Source organism: Camelus bactrianus, chromosome 11, assembly GCF_048773025.1.
Source record: "Camelus bactrianus isolate YW-2024 breed Bactrian camel chromosome 11, ASM4877302v1, whole genome shotgun sequence".
Taxonomy (NCBI): domain Eukaryota; kingdom Metazoa; phylum Chordata; class Mammalia; order Artiodactyla; family Camelidae; genus Camelus; species Camelus bactrianus.
Window position 1 is genome coordinate 55,104,003 of NC_133549.1, and position 23,127 is coordinate 55,127,129.

General features: G+C 34.3%; 1 long non-coding RNA gene and 1 other non-coding gene across 2 annotated transcripts in view; both read right to left on the reverse strand.

Annotated features, from left to right (window-relative positions):
- Window positions 1-2,778: 2,778 nt before the first annotated feature.
- LOC141579259 (uncharacterized) overlaps window positions 2,779-23,127 on the reverse strand; it is a 121,659-nt gene continuing 101,310 nt past the window's right edge. Inside the window, exon 4 of the long non-coding RNA XR_012510419.1 lies at window positions 2,779-2,887. This is a non-coding gene — a long non-coding RNA (uncharacterized LOC141579259). The remainder of the gene's footprint in view (window positions 2,888-23,127) is intronic.
- Window positions 12,156-12,346, reverse strand: LOC123617705 (U2 spliceosomal RNA). Its single transcript, XR_006725913.1, has one exon. It is a non-coding gene; the product is annotated as a U2 spliceosomal RNA (small nuclear RNA).

Here is a 23,127-nt window from a genome sequence, read left to right on the forward strand (position 1 = left end):
CTTATTATCCCAACCCTTGGGATTTTCACAGTTTGCAAATTGGAAAGAGTGCTAATTAATGCGCTTTCATCAAAGTAAAAGAAGTGTAGGGTTTTCTATTCAGAAGAGGAATACACTGAAGGATCAGTTCCTCTAGAAAAGTCAGGAGTAAATACAAACTCTGTGGTAGGACTGAGCACTGGAGGGCACAACACCTTTAATCACATCTTCGAAACACGACAAGTATTTCATTTTAACTTGTACCATATTACACAATGCTTCCCAAACATTCTTACCGACAGTAATGGGTTATGAACAAAGCTCTGTCTTCAGAGTCAGATAGACATAGGTTTAACGCCCCCACCCCGACTCTTTAATTAGCTGTGGAACCTTGACAAGCTACTTCTTTCCAGGCTTTAGTTTGCCCTTCTGTAACAGGTACTAACGGGGCTCATACGGTTTAAAGATAAAGCCCCTGTCAGACTAAAGTTTAATCAGTTTCTCTAGAGAAACAGAACCAAGAGGATATGTGAGAGAGAAATAAATGTATTTTAAGGAGTTGACTCACCTATTACAGGGCTGGCAAGTCTGAAACCTGCGAGGCAGGCAGGCCGGCAGTCTGGAGACGTAGGAAGGACTGGCGTTGCAGCCTTGAACCCACAAGCAGTATGGAGGAAGACCTCCTTCTTCCCGGAATTTACTTCCTGTGGGGCCTATTTAACTACGTAGTGGTGTTCCCAGGGCAACCGCGTCAAGGCACAGGTGTACGGTATTAGGGGTTAAGAGGTGCAGAGACCGACCTGTAGCGCGGTGGTTCTCAGACCTGATTGCAACTGGACTCACCTGCAGAGCTTTGAAACCCTACTGTTGCCAGCCCCTTCCCCCTCCCATTCTTACTTAATTTGAAAGCTCTCCAGGTGATTCTAATCTGCACCCAGAATTAGAAACTTTTGTAGGAAAAAGAGATGATCCTAGAAATAAGTAGAAGTATGGCACCCCCCATATATCAGAGATATAAAGTCAAGCACTGCTCGAGCTCACAGATTTATATAAAGCATCACATTGCCTTCAGTGTTGGCCTGGGGCTTCCAGAGCGTTCCTAGACACGGGTGGTAAATCACCAAAAGTAATTCCCTTTCTGATATTGATTTGTTACCTTCTATGCAGAGCAGTTTGTCAACACCTTTTGTTAAGTGCAAGTAAAATTGAAACAATGCAAAATCCATGATATCCAATGCTTTTTTATATTTAAAATATTGTAGTTCAAGGAAACTATAAACATGAATAAAATGATAAAAAAATCAACTTGAAAAATATGGCATGTATCAAAAATGAAAAATGATATTCATTGGGTTAATTAATAAATTACTCTTACCAATCATTCATCAAATCTCTATTTTGGCTTAGTTTTTGTTTCAAAACCTGTGAATAATAGCGAGATAATCCATGTATTCGAAGAGCTTACTGCTTCGTTAGAAATGAGGGAAACAGTCTGTGACACGCGATAAATGCTAACTACAGCTATCATTCGTTACGTATACTGTATATTGAACCCCGTTCAAGTACTTATTTCTGTGAACTAACTTAATTCTCATAAGACCAGTGAGGTGGTAATTACCATTTTTCAGACAAGGAGACAAGAGGTATACATTATGAAAGAAATTTTGTCTGCTATAGAGCTCATTTCTGGGAGAACTAGGATAAAAATAGGAAACAGAAAACTGGAACTAGAACAAGAGGTCAAGAAGAGTTGGGCGTGGAAATGTGATCACTCACGTAAGGTTGGCTGTGGAAGGTATGAGGAGGGGAGAGCACCTAGAAGAGAATGTAACGGGAGAATACAAAATGGTTCCCACTCTCCCCAGACTCTCCACTCTTATTCCCCTCCACTTCTCTCAGGCATTTTATGCTAAAAGCAATCCTCATCAAGTGTACCATCCAAGCAAAGCAGCCCTATATATAATTGCCTGTTGTTTCACCCATGAGTCCTAGAGAGAAACCAGCCTGTGTTCTGAGCTGAACTCTCTCCTTCCCTTGCCCTGGCTGAATGTTCTCTTCTCTCTCCACCGGGAGGCTTCTTCCCGCTCTCCTCCGGAGTCAGCGCTCTAGCTGCTGTTCTCCTAACATTTTTCACATGTCACTCCCGTGTCACTGGAGTTTAATTATTTATTGGCAAACCGTCTCCTCCCAGGGACGGCGTGTACCATCAAAGACAGAGTTCCATTCCTACAGATATTTATATCCCAAGTTGCTCAAGAAAAGAATGAATCTCCAGCCAGGACAAAGTCCATGCTTTGAAAAAAAAACAAACAAAAAACAAAAAAAAAACAACCTAAAAATACAAAGCAGAAAAAGAGCAGCAAAGGCAGGCTGGGGCTAGTGAGCAGGATTTCCAGAGCTGGCCACAGGATTGGAACAGAGAGAAGGCAGATAGAGCACACCTGTGGTGGAGAGAGGTTGGAAGGGAAGAGGAAGGGGAAGGAAGGAAACCCAGCTAAGTCAGATGTCCTGAATCTTCACAATGTAGCAGAAGCTCCATACACTGAGATTTCTGAGGGAAGTGTAAATCTTGCCTGAAATATAAAATCCTTCACAGACCTAGTGTGATGAAATTTGAAATCTGAAAATATGACTGAATTTCAAACTTTGTTTTAAAGCTACAAGAAAACTCACTTATCTAGATTTTCCACATTTTTCTAAGCAACCATTTTTAGAAATATACATATAAATATACGTATTTACACATATAAACTCACATTTTCTTAAAAAATAAATTCATTTATTCTGCAAAGAAATACATCCCCTTTCCATGACATTTAGTGATCCGTATACCTCTTTTTCCCAATCTGACTGCCAGTCCCAAAAGGGTCGTTTTCACTGGTTACCAGTCCACCTTTTTCCTCTTCTCCTTAAAAAACAAAAACAAAAACAAAAACTGAGGCATTGCACTGGCTAGAGATTCATTCTTTGTTTGAATGATTTCAAATGTAAATATCTGTAAGACAAATATCCTAACTTAACTCTCAATCAGTTTAAATATATATTTTAATATTATGAATTCATTTTCAGTCATAGTCTACCACCGTCAAATAAATAGTATTTAAATTCCTGGAAAATAATCTCAGAAATTGACAGAAAATTTAAAATTCTAATTCTGTTCAGGAGTAAACACAGTAATCAGAAAAAAAGCAACAAGTTTCACTAAGAATTAAGAATGAATGAGCTTTTCAGACTTTTTCCATCCACCCAATGTTACTTTTTTAATTGAGAGATTATGTCCTAAACCTATAAATGAGGACTTTTGTTAATTGTCAGAAATCAGTTATTCAAGAAGCAGTTTTTCAAGCATTAAAAAAAAGTCAGTAATAGAATATGTGTAAATAGTTTGATTCTTAAGAATGAGCTTCATACAAAAACAATAAAATCAACTGCAGAAGGTTCCCAACCATAGAATCCAGATAAGTTTGACTAGTAATTTTTTTTGAAAGAAATTAGGCAACAAGAAGGAAAGAGGAAAATGGAATTTAGAATACCTTGATTTTCTTTCAAGCATAAACTAAACTTTGATTGGAAATTAATGATAAAATAATTCCTGAGCAGAGCTCAAGCTCCCACCTCCTTCCAAGAAAAGGTCACTATATGTTTAAATTTTGTCTTGTGTACTAGAAACTGAAGACTGAAAATTACTTTAAGGCATGTTCCCTACTATGAAACACAGGTTGTGGAATTTGTATTAATTTTCAAGTGAAAATACATGTTATTGACCTAATAGAATTAAAGCAAATCTTTATATGAAGAGTGTAAATAAAGCATTTTTCATAATTTGTTCATTATTGTCATCTACTGCAGCTTTTATCTAGGGTTTAGTCTTCTGTGACAAAATAAAAAAAATGCCTACTTTCAAAAATATCTGGATTTCATTTGAGATTTTATAGATGGGGAATAGGCCAATGAATGTATTAACAAAGTCTAAGGGCCTTTTTACCTGCTCCAATTTAAGCAAAAATCTCTAACCTGAATTTTCTCCAGCTTTGAAGCAAGAAAAAAAGCATAATAATTATCTTTTATTTTCACACACTGTCACCTAATTAATTTCTTCAAAAGCTTGGGGAATTATACTTTGATTCTCTTCTAAATCATCAAAATCAGTTTTATGTTCATCAACTGCAAGCTGCTAACATATCAACTGTCATTGTGAATCAAAGAAAACAGTTTTGAATTTAAAAAAAGTCACCTGATAAATTGGAATCAAATTAATTTTTCACGTTGTCATCTCAGGAACCAAAGAAAAAGAAGCAATGAAAGAGAAATACAGAATGGAGCTAAGGATTAAAATCCAAAGGCAGAAGAAGCATGACTTGTGAATGATACAATTGGAAGAAAGGAAACGCAATAGGGAAGCCATAAGTGGCTTAAAGGAAAAAATGATCATGAAAACATGTGTGTACTGAAGATGTGCATTTTCCTGTTTTTTCCACATTTAGGTATCCCAATAGAGTTTTTCTCTTTTAGTGCATTAACTTGTAACAATTTGCTTCCTGGTTATTCTTCTGTGTTTTTTCTAAGCAAATTGTTTGGGAATATACATGTATGTACATGTATGCTCGTATACTTACATGACTACAAAACCTCCCAATTTTTTATGAAAAATTCTGCTTTTTCCCTTTCCAGTATGTCAGAAAGTTCTTCATTACAACCCACATAGACACTTTATTATTTTATATCGATATTGAGTCTTTGCTATAGTATATATAATTATTACCCATTTATGAAAATTTAACTTTCATCTTAATTTTTCCCCTAACAATTACTGCTGTGAATTTTATCATTTTTGTACATATTTCTTTGTGAAAATAAAATTTTCAAGGTTTCTGTTTTTACACGTAGGGTTATCTTTTTTTAGTAATTAATTTGCAAGAATAGTATACTTACTATGAATATTAGCTCTTTGTCATATTGCAACTATTTTCTCCCAAGTTGTTAAATTTCATTTGCTCAAGTTTTTAATAATTTTATTCATATGTTTTGGCAATTATGTCATACTTAGAAAAGCCAAAATATAAAATAAAATATTAAATTTGAGATATTAATTATGATAGTAAAGCAGTTTTATGCAACATTTCCTCTAGGACTTCATGGGCTTATTTTTTCCACTTTTAAAAACATTAAAATTGTTGATCTATGTAGGATATATTTTGGTTTAAGAGAGCAGGTGCCAATCCAATTTCTCCCCTTTCCTCAAATATTTGTATCCACCCCATTTATTAAACAATTCATTATTAGCTTGATATATGAACAAAAATGGATATATTCTTAAATTCTTCAAGGTATTTATTTTGTTCAAGTTGTCTCTCGATAACTAAGATGTTTTGACTACTATACTATATATACTTCAACAATAAGTTCTAATAGTTCATAGTTTTATTTCACTACTCATTTTCCCCACAAAATTTTCTAAGTTCATATGTTCATATATTCAAACCAATTTTCATTTCATTTTAATGATTATAAGGTAATACTAATTTGTTAGGATGTCACTAAACAAAATTTATTAGGAATAAACATTTTCAAATGAAGAGACTATATCATGTAGAATTTGGTAGAATCATATAATTTATGATTCTATGAGAAGGTATCATTATATGTCATAGTAAACATGACTGATTACATTTACTCAGAAATAGTTTATGTTAGTATTAATATTTAAAAAGTTTTTTTAGTGGTACTTCTAATGGATTATACTTTGTAGAGAAGAGCTACTCATTCTATGTGTAAATGATATTGCCAATAAGATTATTAAACTAATTTTAAAGACATTTTAATTGCTTACTATATTTTAACTTTTATAATCATGTTATATTCATATGAAAGAATGATACCTTCTTTTAAAAATATGTGTTCTTTTTAATGTGCTGTTTTATTTACTTCAACTAGAAGAAATATGAAGTAAAAGTTATGATATAGGCATCTTTTCCCTTGACTTTACTTTTATGGAGTTTTGTTTTGTGTTGTTTTGGGACCAGATATTGGTTTGAAACATAGCAGATGTCATATACATATACATTAACTTGATCAATTAATTCAATAAATATTTATTGACTACCTTCCATGTGACATGTACTGCTCTAGACGTTTTCATCTAGAATACCATTGCCATCATTTATTATTACCATGGCCTGGTGAAACCACATCCTGGTTAAATCCATGCCTGCACCTGCTCAGCTTGTTAGGTAGTTAGATAACTGGGGGCACGAGGCAGATAAGGTGGAGGAGAGGGAGGATGGCCTGGAAAATGGCAGTATGCCTGCCTTCAGCATAAGGGGCTTTACCTCCTCTAAATGAGTGCCAGCAAGAAACCCGTTGGGGCCGGATGGCCATGACTGTGTGGTATTGACAAGGATCTGACTGGACATGACCCAGTGCTCACTGTAATATAATTAGCATTGCGGTTTAGGGTCCCCCCTCCTGTGGGCTTTTCTGTGTGCATCATAGGTAAGCACATGGGCAAAAGGGGACAGGCATTACTAAGCACTCCAGGGACAAGAGCCATCAATCAATCAAGAGACTGCCCTTAGGGTATAAGACAGGAGGGACAAAGACCCGGCTGCCATCCTCTCTTGGATCAGCCTGCATCCAGTTCTTGAAGGTGTACTTTCGCTTTACTAATAAAATCTTTAAAATCTTTTGCTACACAATACTTTTGCCCCCTCTCTGAATTCTTCTCTTTCGGGGGAGACAAAAACTGATGTGACTGAAGAAAAAGATAACTGTTCTTGCTCTAATTTTATGAACACTAACCCCGAATCAATTTTTACTGCACAGCAATCACACTACACTGCCCTAGTCCATTATCTTTTCCACTCTGTTTTCTGGTTCTCATTTTCTCATACTGTAATCACCTTAGTTTTTAAAAATATATTCTGTCTATATGCTTTTGACTCCCAGATGCATAATTCCAGGCTGGACCACACTTGAATTCCAGAACTTTAGAAATGGATTATTTTATAAAAATGGTATCACTTATATGTGGAATCTAAAAAACAGACAAGTGAACTTATTTACAAAACAGAAACAGACTTACAGACATAGAAAACGAACTTATGGTTAACAGTGGGAGAAGGGGATGGGAAGGGATAAACTGGGAGTCTGAGATTTACAGGGGAAAAAAAAAGAAATGGCTGACTACTCAATGACTCAGTTTCGATGGTTATTAGCCATTTCAAATGAATGTCCCAAACTGAGTTTCTGATATTTTCCTCTAAGCCAACTCCTCACACAGTCTCACTTATTCCAGTTAAAGGCAATGACATTTTTAACTATGACTCAGGCAAAACAATTATTTTTTTCCCCATTCATACCACATCAAATCCACAGCACATCCTGTCATCTCTCACTTTAAGATACATCATAATTCAGTCATTCCCACTACCCTCAGGGTTATCCTATGTGTGATGTGCATCTATGCTACCAAATATGTTCCCTAACTAGGTGATAGAGCTATATATATGTATAATTTATATTCAGAAATACACTCCCATATTAGGCTCATGCATATAAATACTGACAGTATCTATCCTATAGATAGTATATATTTATTTCTATTTTCCAAAAATATTGAGGATTTTTATGATTCTTTTCGTGCACTATCAGTGTGCCACCTAGAAAACGGTATTAGGCTGTTTTCCTTTCTTTGACCTCTTAGTACATTTAATCCCTTAATAGATTCCTTAATATAAAACTATATTAAAAGAATCAGTGGTGTTTCTCACTCTCTAACTGAATCATGGGCTTTTTATTTCAAACTTTATTTCTCTCAGCTGCAGGGGTGCTTATGCTATAACCAGAGGGTCTTGCTCTGTTTAAGCAACCCAAACTAAAAATGAGATGAGTTTATGCCCTCGGGGAGGTAGGACCTGACTCAACCAATATGGGAGGAGATTGGTGGACTAATGCCTAGTTCCTGCATTCTCTAGTGAGGTATTCTGAGACATATTATGACAGATTTCTCCACCGAGTTCCTCAGTGGGCCTGAGTTCCAGATATCCATAGAGTAATGTGTTCATTAGCACAACCTTACTGGTTTTCTCCATTCTCCATCCTAATTTCTCCTCCCCTTGTGTTTCTTGGCATCATTCTTGAAATAAACTAACTGTATCCGAGTAATTATTTAGTCTCTGCTTTTGTGGGAACTCAATTTAAGGCATACAAGTATCAATTTTTTTTATTCCATTTAAATTAATTACCATTTTCAGATTTATCCATAGTGCTAATTATGCTTTCTACTTAATAGGGAACATGTTAGGAACTGTAAATTAAGTTTTTCTATTATGATTATGTTTATTCCTATTTCTTTTAAAGTTTTTTTATTTCAATTTACATTTTATTTCTCTTGATGTTATGCTATCTGGTAGATAGTTCTCCAGAATCATGGTTTTGATTTAGGCTGGGACCCATAAAATAGGGACCAGAATCTTTACTAATAGGCAGAATTCAAAACATACAGATAGAAAAAAGACAAAACAATTGTGGGAGTGTCTCAAGTCAGGGTTTTACAAAAGACAACAAAGATTTTGTTGACAAATCACCGAACATTCTATATTAAAAGAGAATTTTATTGTTTTGTGATGGATAAAATTGTCCTGAGGGATATTTAACCTTACATGTGCTGCTGTGGAATTTCTCTTTTATATAGGTACCCTGCTATTAATGTTATAAAAACATAATCTTGTCATATTTCAGTGAAATGTCTTAATTTAGATGAATAAAAGATAAATATTCAAACATAAATTTGTTTGTTAAGTGCTGATTTATACAAATGCAGAACAAATTCACTCGTTGGGAGATGTTTTCTTTCACTTAACATGTTGTTAAATGAGACTCAATGCAGACTGACGGAGGTGTTCCAAGTCATGTTTCCTGACCACTGAAGAGAATGTAACTCTGACCTAATATAGCCTTTTTATACACTCCCTGGAAGGATAAATGCAAAGTCTCAAAGGAGACAGCAAGGGACATATATAAAGTACAGGAGCACCCAGATAAAAGAGAAATGGATATGGTTTCAGGAAATCAGGGATCTTGTTACACTAGTCGATACTACATTGAATGGAAGAGTAATGACATACAGAGAGTAGCATTGTACTAATGACAATAATAATATCTTTGTAAACCTCCATATTTTTGAAGCACCAAGCTCTAAAATCAGCTTCACAGAGCAAAAAATCTTAATTTTCTCTCCAAAAAATTTTAGCAATTTTCTGAAATATGTATATTTGGCATATTGGCAGGATGATAGCATATTAAATGTTTAGATGGGTTTTCCTCCTATTTAGAGACAGGAATCTATAGTTTTCCCTGACTTTGTATACCCCAGCCCAGCTTTAATTATCACAACATTCTTAAAGTAAAAGTTATTGTAATTCACGTAGTTTAAATAATATATTTTATATAATTTAAAGGAATGTTAAGTAAAAAAAAAACATAAACAGTAATCAAACGTTACCCTTTCAAATAGTCTGGGAACTGTTGATTCTAGTAATTTGTTGTCTTCTAAACTTCGGTTGTTAGGCTCAAGCCAGGTTCAGAAGTCATAAGTTCAAAAAGGAATCTTGGAATACAGAAATTTATTTTCTATTTGAAGTCTATTAATGTCATAGTTTAATACTGATAATTGTATCATTGGCCACAATTACTTGATACTTAAAACTATTCTTTTAACAGATGCTGAAATACAAAACAGTAGTTTAAGTTTAAAAAAGACCCTTAGTATTATTCTTAACTCTTTTCTTCTTTTTATAATGGACCTCAATTCCATTAGGAAATCCTGATGGTTATACCTTCAAAATATACTTTAACCATGGCTTACTTCCTTAGGTTTTTAGCTATCTGCTCAAATGGGTATACACACACACACACACACACACACACACACACACACACACACACACATCTTTGTTATCTATTCTTCTGTTGATGGACATTTAGGTTGCTTCCATGTCTTGGCTATTGTATATAGTGCTGCTATGAACATTGGGGTGAGTGGGTCTTTTTGAATTAGAGTTTTCATTTTTCTGGATATATGCCCAGGAGTGGGGGTGCTGGATCACATTGTAACTTTGAATGACAACAAAATGGAATAGATACTTATTGAATAGGTGGAAGAAATCTATGAAACAGCTATGCTGAAAAAAACGTGTTAATGTTCTGAAATGTAAAGTTTCCTAAAGATTAATGTGAAATACTTTTATTTAAAGAAAACCTTATATATTACATATTACAACTGAGAATCCATAAACATTTTTTTAAATGTGCTCTGTATTGTCAGAAATGTATACTGAAATAAGAAGGTCCAGTCATAAGGCAATCACTTCCTCACTTACACTCATCCATTTCCTGCCCCTTAGAAGATCAGAATCCAAGCAGGCCTCTACTGGAAAACACGGGTGGGAAGACTAAGAATCAACTGTCAGTCACATTATATCTGAATACAACTTATCCCAGGTGCATTATCTCAGGGTTTGACTTCATTTCAGAGTTATATAGTCATTTATTTGTTGACTTTATGACCCCACTACAACGTAGGCTCTGTGAGGACAAGAACTTCACTTAGTTCACTACTTATTATCCAGTGCGATAATAGTAGGAGCTCAATAAATGTATGCTGAAACAATTATGGAATGGATTTGATCTCTATAGAACCTGCTGCAGTGTGAAGCATGTTTCTAAGAAGACTTCAGAAGATTCACTTCACATTCTTTTAGTCCTCTACCACCCAAATAACACTTGCAGATTTCAGTGGCTGCCTATGAGAATGGAACAACAGAGTTCATTTTCGTCATGGGCAGAATTTAAAAGAGCAGTATCTGAAGTATAAGACAAAGCAGCAAATGAGTCATTTCCAGAAATCCAGTCTCTCACAGCCAACTTCAAAACTAGTTGGTAGTTAAGGACCTGAAAATGTGATATTTTAGTTGTCAAAAGTTGGTAATATTTCAAGAATATTGTCTTGTGCCTTAGGAAGTTAAAATGAAATGGTAGAATACTCCAAACTTTTGCATGCATATAAAATATAAATACAGCCATGGAAAGAGTGATAGACTGACTTTCCATTAGTACATACTTGAAAAATCTAGTTTCAAAAGAGACAATAAAGAAACATGTAGAAACAGAAATTTCAGGTTACTGATATATTATTTGGCTCTCAAAAAATTTAAACATGAAGAAAATCAATCCCATTTTATTTGTTCTGCTTAATGCTTACTCATCATGGCAATTTAAAATTCCATGATTTTTATTCTAAGCTATCTTGTATTAAGAATATAATTAAAGAGAATGGCGATTGTACTTACTCACGGTGACAAATATTCTGTAGATTGTCCCCCTGATTATCTTCTTTCCTCAGTTATTGAGCTGCCTAACCCTCCTCACCTTCATAAACTAAGAAAAACAAATCCAGTTCTACGTTCCTGACTTTCATGATATTTTTAGTCCCAATATACAGTCTTTCTTCATTGAAAAGCATGTAAACTGTCAACTTAGGTTATATTTTAATATACTCAAATGTGAAACAATAAATTATCTATGTATGTCTATATATACGTGACTGTTAAAAAATTTCGATTCACCTAGAAGAGACACTTCTTTTTCCTCACAGATCCAAATATTAGAGTACAATCATCATTCACTGTTTTACTCCTAGACAAAAGAAAAGCACTTGGTGGCAACAGAGGAATGGAGGGTGGAAGTGGAGCCTTAAGTGTATTGTGTAGCTTCTCTGTAATGTGACTCCTTGGACTGGATTTGAACAACTATGTTTGAACGGTGGAGGGCTGGAACTCAAGCACAATGTCTGCACAGGAGGAAAGTATGAGATTAAGGACAAAGGTTTGAGAACCAATTCAAACGACTGCTCAAAAAAGAACTATTAGTTTCTGACCGTAAGCAGGGTTGCTTCAGTGCTTAGAGGACATAGCCTGGCTGTTTGGAAAAGGGTCCTTCTCCCTATGCCAGTCCAGAACTCATCAATGCTCTGGAGCTCTACGGATTGTCGGCTTGGGGAGCACAGTGGAAGCAAAGTAGTTGGCACAAACATGATTCTACAAGAGGTGACATTAGCATGCCTTCATTTAGTGTTTTTGTTTTTTAATTCTATTTTTTAAACTTCAGCTTTATTCCCTGAGGGGTGAACCACGCCTACAGGAACTGCAACACCAGTTCAACGCGTGGAGTGGAGGGAGGACGCTCCTATTCCAACTCTGTGCTCTAAAAATCCATTTAATGTATTCTCCTTGGATAGAGGACATATCAGATATTAAACTGTTAAGGACAGTTATTACACTTGATCTTAGCCAAAAGGCCAAGAAGCAATCATTCAGTATTTTTGGAGTCTATGTTTAAATAACATGGATCATGACTTTGATTCCTGCTAATGAAAAGTAACACTCTCTTGACAACTATCCCCCAAAACACACATGTAAAACCTGGGCACAACTTTATTGAGATGATAATTCTCCCCACACTGATGCATAGATTCAATGCATTCCCAGTAAAAATCACAAGTCTTTAGAACAAAATGACAAACTGATCTTAAAATTTAAATGGAAAGGCAAATAAACAAGAATAGCCAAAACAATTTCATAAAAAAAAGAAGTTTAGAGCACCTACATTACCTGATTTCAAGGTTTACTATAAAGTTGCAATAATCAAAATAGCACCTTGTTTGGATAAGCAGAGATGAATAGATCAATAGAATAGAGTCGAGATATAGACCCTCACTTTGACTAAAGTGTCTGGCAAATCAATGTAATAAAGATACTATTTTCAATAAATGATGCTGGGGAAACTAGGTACCCATTTTGAAAAAGAATAAAACATGACTTTTATCTCATCATGCACTAAACACACAGACACACATGATAGATTTAAGACCTAAAGATGACATTAACACTATCCAACTACTAAAATAAAATAGGGAAACAAAAACTTGTGACTTTGGTTAAAGATTTTTTAAACAAAAACAGTACAATTCATAAAAGAAAAAACAGTGACAAAATTTTCTTCATACAAATTGAAAACATTTGTTCTTAGGAAGATATACAAGAAAGAAAAAGGTCAGCCACACTGGGAGAAAATATCCGTAAAATCTCTATCTGACAGTGGACAATGGAGCTGGAAAAATAAAACAAACATTAAAAAAATTATTATAAATTTAAAAAATACTAAAATATCATGTTAAAAAAATGGGAAGATATTTCAAATAACTCTTTATAAAAAAGACACGAGTGAACAAGAAGCAATAGAAAAATGCAAATTCAAGCAACAATGGAAACCACTGAACACACAATGCCAGAATGGCTCAAGTTAAAGAGACTGACATTATCAAGGGTCAGCAGGAATGTGGAACAACTTTAACTCATATGTTGCTGGTAAGAATGCACAATGGTACAGTTATTTTGACAAACAATGTGGTAGTTTCTCAAAATGTTAAACATAGTTTTGCCATATGAACCCGTAATTCCACTCTGAGATTTTTACCAAGCAGAAATGGCAACATATATTCATTCAAAGACTTATATGCAAATATCCATAGTAGTGCTTTTCATAATAGCCAAAAACCAGAAGCAACTCAAACATGCACAAAGTATGGGCTATCCATATTGCCCACACTCAGCAACAAAAAAAGAATGAAATATTAATCTACAATGATATGGATAAAGCTTAAAAGTGAAAAAATCCAAATATAAAAGACTACATACTACATTTTTTCATTGATACAATATTGCAGAAGAGGAAAAGAAATTATTCTTCTATGTGTCTGATAAAAATAATCTGAGTACTAAAATATAACTCATAGATGATCATTAATTTTACTTATCACAAAGTCAATTCTATTTATCTTTAAAAATCCCTATTTTCTTTTTTATAATTCATCACTTCTGATCTCTACATTATCAGAATTCATGATTTCATTTAACTTGGTTGTATCCAATGGGTATTTTAACCCTACATTACTTTACCCCTCACATATAAACACATTCACTCTCCATTAAACCTGTCCGAAAAGTCAGTCAATTAATGAGAAATTTAAATTATAAAATTTAGCTTTCTAAAGGACACAGGAGCCAAACTCTAAGAACTCCCAATGGGCAAAGATGAATATTTTGAGCAACAAGGAAAGTAAGGTAGTAGCATATTATAACCTAAAATATAAAATAAATATATACACACATACACCTATAAATAAATAATTGAATAAATAAATACCTAGGAGAGGACAAATGTTCCTTACAGAAAAATTCTAAATTATATATATAGATACTGCCTCCCTCCAGGAGGTATAGCTTAATTCTATATCCATTCCCCTGCTGACGATAGGCTAAAACTAGCTCTAACTTTTTCCCAAAGAATAAAGTAGGGAAAGAAACAAATCTGAACTTTACAATGGAAAAACCTGACAAACACAACCTTAAAAGTCATCCCCTCTGCTGTCATATGGATATCATGTATTCTTGGTATGATGTGATAAAAAAAAAAGGCACTTTTCTTCTATAGTACTGTTTTTCAAAATTCAGTCTAAGTATCAGAAAAACATCAACCAAACTCATACGTGAGGACATCCTATGAGATACCTAGCTGGTACTCCTCAAAATTGTTAAGATAAGACAAAACAAGGAAATACTGAGAAACAGTTACAGACTAAAGGAGACTGAAAAAATACAGACTAAGTGCAATATAGTACCTTAGATTGAATACTACAACAAAAAGAGAACATTTTTGGTGAAATATGAACAACATCAGGAGTTTAGTTGACCATTTGAGGTCAAAAAAGACTATGTTCTGACTTCCTTATGTCACTTCTTATATCATAAACTTTTCATGGTCATTTTCATGGTCTATTTAAGTGTCATGTTTTTGCATTTTTGTGCTTTTCATTGGTGATGTTGATATTTGAAATGGCCCCCAAGCATGGTACTAAAGTGCTGTGTACTGTCCCTCAGCACAAGAAGGTTTTAATGTGCCTTGGGGAGAAAATAGGTATGTTAGATAAGCTTCACTTGGGCATGAGTTGTAGTGCTATTGGCCATGAGTTCCATGTTAATTAATCAACAATACATATTTAATAAGATGTGTTCAAACAGAAGTACCTATAAAATGAGTTTCTATATTAATCTATTGACCAAACTGTTGTTACCAGAGGCTCACAGGACTCTAACCCTATATTTCCCCTAGTCGCAATGGCACAGCATTTGCTAATTCAGTGTTTATGACAAGTTTGTAGAACATAACTACCACAAATAATGAGAACCTACTATATAGACCATGGATGTGATTATCTAGGTTATTACCATTAAACAGTAACAGTCTTGGTTTACAAGTATAATGGTTACACATGTATAAAATGGGTTTTTTTTGTTTGTTTGTTTGTTTTAAGTGGATATTTAATGCCTTAGCTGTAATCATTTTACAATCTACAAATGTATTAAATCAACATATTGTATACCTTAAACATACACAATGTTATATGTCAATTATATCTCAATAAATCTGGAAAAATAAATATTGGGACAAAAAATGTAATCTTGGTAGTTGTGCAAGAAATAAAAATCTCAACAGAACTGAGTTGCTCAAATCTTGTACATTTCCAAGAAGGGTTTGTTTTCATGACTGTCCTTGGTCAACTCATGGGAATTGAAGTCTTGGGATGTTCCAGCTGATAAGAGTGTTTTGCATACCACAGGCCTTGAACTATCTAGACCGATTTGTCTAGCTAGTTTGTGCAAACAATGTGACTTGTCATGAACACTTGCTTTCCTTTTTGGATCTGGAGCTTCAGTGATCATGATCAGTCATGTAAGTATCATGTGTCTACAGGGCCATGCTCAATAAAACCCCTGGATTTCTAGACTTAAGTGAGTTTCCTTGGCAAACAACACTTGACACATGTTAAAATGTATTGATGGAATAATTAAAAGTGTCCTGTGCAATTCTACTTGGAGAGGAAACTTATGCTTGGTTTCTTCCAGACATTGCTCCCTGCACTTTCTACCTTTGCTGATTTTGCTTTGTATCCTTTCACTGTAGTAAGTCAGAATTATGAGTATAATGACTTCTGAGTCCTGTGAGTCATTTTATCAAATTACCAAACTTTGGGATGATCCTGGAGACCCTTACCACAGTAGGTTTTAATATAACAAATGAATGAAGGCATCAAAGAATGAAGAAAATAGTGAAATCACCCAATTACTGAAGAGAAAAAAGTAATCAACCAAACGTATTTATTTATACCACTTTACACATTAAATATCAAATGCAATGTATATGATAAATGCTTAAAACCACAGATATGGAGAAAGATACAATACTTTATATTTCTCTAAATTTTTATATTATAAATAAGTGATGTAGGTCATTTTCATGAAAACATAAAAGTATTAAAATTAAACTTTTCTGAAGAAATCAGTCAGAATTCATATTAACAAATGATACTATACATAACAAGATAAAACAATAAATCTAGAAGTCTCATCTATACATACTCAATCTACTTCCCTTGATATTGAGAAAATACCACAGGAGAAGCCCAAGTCCTCCACAGCTCCTTGGCTAATATCAAGCTCCAGCTGTTAAGAACATATAAGAGTTCCTAGAGCCTTAGTCTTGGTCCACCCAAGGTCCCCAGGAGCAGGAAATGATAATGGAGTCCTTTCCTTTGATCCCAGGATACCATTAGGATGAAACTCCCCAGGCCTAGATATGTTTTCAGTTCCTTGGATCTGACATTCGTATGAGTCTATACCTCCTCGATGAGGCAACTCTCTGCTGCTGATTTTCCTTTTAAACAATTTTACTGTGTATCTAGAGCTAAAGTTAACTAGGCCAAAAATCTCTCCTACTACCTCAAAATTTTCCCCAAATATCTGTCCTTCATCCTTGACTCCAATGAAACATAAATTTTTCCTCTCCTCAGAGAATAAAAGCTTTCCCCCTAATACTTGTTTTCTAAGAGCATACAAAGGATGAAGACTGCAAGTAAACACAACCTTCTCTATCCTGCCTACAGTCATTTAAACCTTTCATATTGTATTCCAGCCCAAATCCTGATGACTTTTTGAGTCACACTGCTTGACCAATTATTCTGATATCTATGGGCCTTCTTTACGGCCTTAGTGAAATTCTGGTGTGCTCACCCACATTCAGATAGAGCACTGGAACTGAGCTCTGACCCTTTATCTATTCAGCTTCAATATCTTCCACCTTCACCCACCTTCAAGGACACAGTTGACAATTCCATAACCACACCAGAGCTTTGTCATTATCAGATGCTTTCCACCTTATCTGCATTCAGCATTTTGCTTCCTTTCTTTCCCTTTGAATTCTAAAACATGCATTAGTCAAGTACACACACACAAAGTGATAACCCATCCATTCACTTTTTATGTCACTGTCCGTTCCTTCTTTTCTTCATTTCCTTCCTCTCAGAGCATCTCCCTAAGGCATATTTTTAACCACTTTACAACCAGAGCTCATAACAGTCTTGTCCTTTTATTGAATGCTCTCTGATAAGAAACTGTTAAATCTAAGAGTCATATTCACTATTTTTGAGTGCTCCTATAAAATTTGATGCCACAATCATGTATAACTTTGTATTTCAATTGTCTATTTATTATTTGATTTTCCTACCTATTATCAACAACATATATTTGGGCATTAAAGACATACATGTCTGTAGGGTCCATTTCTAGAGCTTGAAAGTCTTTTAGAGTTTGTTCTGTAAGACTGATTATGACTAACGCATTATAATTTTAATTTATGATACTCGTCCTCACAACTCTGTACAGCTTAAATTCAAAGTCACAATCAAGGATAAAAAAGTTAATTTTAGATTAAAAAATTAATATCAAGAATTATTTAACATATAGGTCAGTTCAGCTCTGCAGGGTTGATCAAATCAAATGTGCCATTTATTTGATAAGTGCTTAACATGAAGGAAAAAGTAGAATTTCCAACTAGATCACTGCCAATTCATGTTCAGATGAATAAATGCATAGTAATTTTCTCCAAATCACAAGTATTCCACACATCATTTTTAACTGAAAGTGTAATTTTAAATTTTTTTTAATATTTAAAATGTGGCCTTATACTTTCTAAACATACTGTGATCATTCTGGGTAAGATTAATTTAAGATATTCTTATAAGTGAGGTTTTCTTTTTTTTTCAATAAACAATTGACCCATACATATGAGACTGTCTACATTGCAAAGTAGTTATCTAAACAGAACAGCTGTTAAACACATTAGAAGAACTTATCTTATTATCAGTCCATGGATGGCAAGTTAGGTAGTCATGTCAATTCCCTGGGGCAGAAGGACTAAACTAGACTTTTTCATTAAAGGCAGAAGAAATGTTTATTTTAAATTTTAGATATTTCAAATAAAATACTGGACAGTCCATTTCTCTTGATGAAACTACTTTTGAGATTATTATTATGAATTAGATATTGAATTTCACATGTAGCCAAATTTGTATAGTATTCCTAGAACATTCAGATCCAATAGAAAAAAAGCTGGAAAGGAAACATAGTTTAAACCACTATTGGAATAATTTTTAAATAAGGAAGATCAATTGAAGCATCATCATCATGAAATTAAAATTATCATGAGAAGTATAAAACAATTCAGTTATACATATTTTAATTTACCAACAGAAAAAATCTGCATGTGATATTGAACACGCATAGTGCAAAAACTATTTTTTGTAAGCTGAAATGTTATTCAGGAATGAGGTAAGAAATACTCTAGAATAATATTCATAAAGTAATGCCATAAAAGGTGCAATTTTTTAAATGAGATATTTCAAATATTTTAAGAATCATAGAAGCATCAGTAGTTTGTTTAATAAGATACTGGCACTAACACATTTAAATCAAATTGAATATTATATAATTATGAAATAATTGATATATTTAATATACTTAAGAATACACTTATTTGTTTGATTTGTACTAATGATAAATTAATTATTCAAACTGAGAGGCAGAAGTGTTTAAGAGAAAAATTTAAAAATAAGAAAAAAGTAATAAAAAATAAATAGTCCTGGAAATAATTCAACGATCATAATTTTTATTCTCTTTTAAAAGAAAAATAATTACCTACTGAAACAATTTTATGGATTTAGTTATAAGATAAAAAGTTAATGTATTACTTATTATTCAATATCATCTAAAGGCTGTCATCTAAATAGTGATTGCAGAATTTTATTTCTGCCAGTGATAAATGTGGCAGGAAGAGAACAGGTTAGCTTTACCATTCCAGCAGTTAGAAAACTATCTCTGTCTTGATATACCATAAAATTTTATTTAAAAGCTATTGAGATGAAATAAATATGGAATCTCATAATGTCACTTTTATATTCCCTTTTCCAGAGCATATCTTCACTTTAAAATATATATTCTTACACTTTACAGGCAGTACTTAGCATCCTAATGTAAAATCCACTTCCTACTTTTACTCCATGAATAATTCTGGTGTGGAAAGTTATCTCAGTAAATCTCTCACATATCCCAAGTAAGAAACACTTCCATTTATATCTTCTCATCAGAGGGAGATAATTAGTTAACATCAAATACTCCTTTCAAAATTTCTAAAGCTAAAACATGGTCTTCTATTTTTCTTCCTGCCATCTTTAAAACACTGAAATGTTATAATGGCTTCAGCAGCAAATATTATTCAATGTATACATTTATTCTGATATCAATTTAAAGCTATACAAAAAGGAACTCAAATAACTAAGCTTTTTTTCTACTTTATCTGAAACATGAGATATTAATGACTCCCAAGTGTAAAAGGAGTGAAAGTAAAGGAATTTGGGTAGCAGAGCCTCAGATTAAAAATAGAAGAAACTAAAGCTGTGCTAACAATTTCAAAAGTTGTTTTTCTATTTAGAACTATGTTTTTAGGAATGAAATTTTAACTACTATAAAACCGCCCTTCCAAAATAAACAGAAAGAAACTTGGGGGAAAATACATGAATCAGCTTTTCTTACACACTAGGCCACAGACAGCAGAGGATCCACGTGAGAAGCAAATAAACCAGGTGAATCCGCCGAGTTCCTAGCATTCTGCCAGGAGACAATTTAACCGCTGTAGTGGAGAAAGGGAACACAGACAGAGAATCAGATTTTGCCACATCGAGGAGACACAGATCAGAGTTCAGAGATACCAAGGTTTCTAGAATTTGCAAGAGAACTGTAGAAGGAGCTTGGGAGAGAAAGAGCTCCAGAAAGAGCTTCAGATCAAGGACTAACCATGAATCTATAGTTGAAAAACAATCTGCATTTTAAATTCCACAAGACTGGGCAAATAACAAGTGCTAAGGAAAGAAACATTACAGTGGTCTTACAACCTAAGCAATTTCCAGATCTCACAAAATGCTAGAAATCTTTTGAGTACCCATTAGCCAGAAAGAAGTGACATTACTGAATACAAAGGGATTTGCCTAGAGACTTAAGAAGGGCTACACACTGGAAGTAGAGCTACTTAGCCTGAGAGTAAGGGCAACTCTAGGTCCTAAGAAAACTAAAAATTATCCATAAAAGTTCAAGTTGATTTGGATAATATCAGTCTAACATATGGATAACTGTATTGCCAAAGGAGAATGGGTAAGAGTCTGAAGAAAGATTTTAAGAAATCACATTTGATAAAAAGTACAACCTAACAATACAAGAAGCTCAATAAAGCCCAAAGAGGATAAACACAAAGAAAATCACATAAAGACACATCAAAGCAAAGTCTCTATAAAATAAGATTAAAAAAAACATTGTAAACTAATTATACTTCAATAAAAATATATTTAAAATAAACATAAAATTTTAAAATTTTAAATTAAAAAAATTTTTAAAAAGACATTTGGAAAAACTTCCATAATACACTTTCCATGTAGGGGAATAAAGTTAAGACCTATCACAGAGGGACGAGACTTCTGGAATGGCAACTGAAGAGCTCAGCCGATCCTATTCCTAGTAAAATAACAATTTAACCGGTGAAAATTATTTTTTAAGGTTATTTAAAATCTTTGGAAAATTTCCTAAGGCCAAACAGAAAATGGAAAAACATTTCTTCAAATGTCTACCAAATTGGAGCATGAATAGTGAGCATCCATGGTATCTAAGCCATTCTCTGCTCCCTTACCACTTCCTGCAGATCTGTTCTGGAAGCCCTAACCTGGATGTTGTACACCAGGCAGGTGTGGCCAACTAAAAGAGGGCCTCTTTTCTCCCCAGATCTGGGTTTGTCTAATTTCACCCTGGAGGAGCAGACCGCCAGCATTTCTCCTTCTGCCTCCAGCCTCAGTCGCAGAAGTTCAATTCTAGGCAGTTGTGTCAGAGAGTACTGGGTCTCACTTCTCCCAACCAGTCATTCTTCACGGGATTTGAGGCTGTACTCCAGGTGTGGGGTGCTTAGAATACTCAGGCCCCTTGTGCCCCTGGCCCCACTTGCTCATAAGGTAAGGTGGGCTGGAAGAGTGAGAATACTGGTGCTGCCCCCTCACCAAGCCTTGTGCAATGGTGCAGGGGTTCAGTCAAGGAGGGAAACAGACCAGGAGGAGGAAGGGATCTGCAGCTCAGCCTCAGGGGATGCTTTTATTTGAAACACAGTATGGAAAACTTCCATGTTTAGGGTCATTATTAAAAATAGTGGAAATCTTGGAGAGAAATCAAGAGGAAATGTTAGCCCCATAACACAAACAAAAATGGCAGAGTGGCCAGTTTAATGAAGAGAATGAGGGAGAGAGTGAAGAACAGGTGTCCTGGGATCAAATTCAACGCTGGTCGTCAAGAAGGCTGGGCACATGTGCTAAGCTGCACCCACTCAGGGACAATGAGAGCGGGAGATGGAGCAAACATGAAATCATTCTCCAGGCCACACACAGTGCCATCAATACAGAGCAAAAATCCCACTGGTTCGAGGGGTTTAAACACTACCTCTGACCACACACTGATTGAGCAAGTTTCTCTGACCTGGGAAATGACTCCTAGGAAAACGAGCTCAAGTATAAAATAAAAAGTCAGTCCTGGCAGTCTGGAAGAAAACGTGAGTGATCAAAACTGCAAATTCTCAGAAATTATCAGAGAGGGAACCTCTAAGCATCTGGTACCAGGGACAACCATGGGACAAAAACATAAGCCCTCCCCTTCAAATCACCCACAAATGCAGTGTTAATGATTGCAGACCTAACTGGCCACAGGGACTTAGGCACCATCTTTGACCAATAAAGGGTTTACATCAATCCAGGGCTATTTCTAACAACCAATACAGAAGGTAATACTAAGGGAAAACAATATGAACAAGGAAATCTGACGCTATACATTACAGGGGAAATAGACTTCACAGAATTAGTTCCACTAAGTCACTAAACAAATAAACAAATGGCCAAATGAGCAACAGTAGCAATCCTCTGGAAGTGTGGGTAGGGATGGGGTCAGTATCAAGAATTACAATGTGTAACCTAAATTTTTTTAGTTTTCAATGACAGCAACAAAACAAACAAAAAACAAGAAAATTTGACCAACGCATAGGGAAAAATATGTGAGATATTATATATTATGTATATATATATATATACATAATATATAACTTGTTAATTCGTTAACAGCTGTTGTAATTATTTCTTCATTTATTCTTATATTTGTGTGTATAAAATTTGAAAAAGAAAAACAAAGTTGGAGAATTCACACTTCCAAATTTCAAGACTACTACAATGCTACATTTATTGACAGAGTGAGGGACTATCATAAATACAGACATTATAGATCAATGTCATAGAGAATGTATTAGTAAATCTTTGCACTTATGGTCAATTAGTTTTTGACATGAGTGCTAGGAATACTTTTTCAACAAATGGTGCTCATATAATTGGATATCCACATGCAAAAAAATGATATTAGACCTCTACTCAAGCCATACACAAAAGTTAGCTCAAAATGGACCACACAGAACTGTAGTATAGCTAAGAGATAAAACTATAAAAATTCTCATAGGAAAACATAGATGTATAACTTTATGCCCTTGGATAAGCCAGTGCTTTTTTTAAGACACATCAAAATTATGATCAACAAAAGATAAAATATATAAATTATATTTCATAAAAAT